This window comes from Charadrius vociferus, unplaced genomic scaffold (assembly GCF_000708025.1).
Source record: "Charadrius vociferus isolate BGI_N301 unplaced genomic scaffold, ASM70802v2 scaffold831, whole genome shotgun sequence".
Taxonomy (NCBI): domain Eukaryota; kingdom Metazoa; phylum Chordata; class Aves; order Charadriiformes; family Charadriidae; genus Charadrius; species Charadrius vociferus.
In genome coordinates this window covers 18693-18979 of record NW_009646610.1, presented here as the reverse complement: position 1 = coordinate 18979, position 287 = coordinate 18693, and positions in this window count along the sequence as shown.

Sequence of the window (287 nt, the reverse complement as noted above, 5' to 3'; positions counted from 1 at the left end):
TGATGCTACTTGGCAGATGCTGTGGTTTACAGAGACCACAAGCAACGACCTGCAAACCTTAAGTCTACCCAGAATGACAGAGGGGAGGGAGGCAGGAGCGCTGACGCCTGGCAGCAGAGTCCCGGTGAAGCCAGGAGAGGTGAGGGTGGATGCAGAGCCCTCCTGTCCCAGGTGTCCTGGCACCATCCCTAGCAGAGCCCTGTCCTGCCCCACAGGGCTCGTCCAAAGGGGCAGAGGAGGGAGTGGCTCAGGCGCACTGGGGGGGGGGGGGGGAGGGCCCCCCCCTT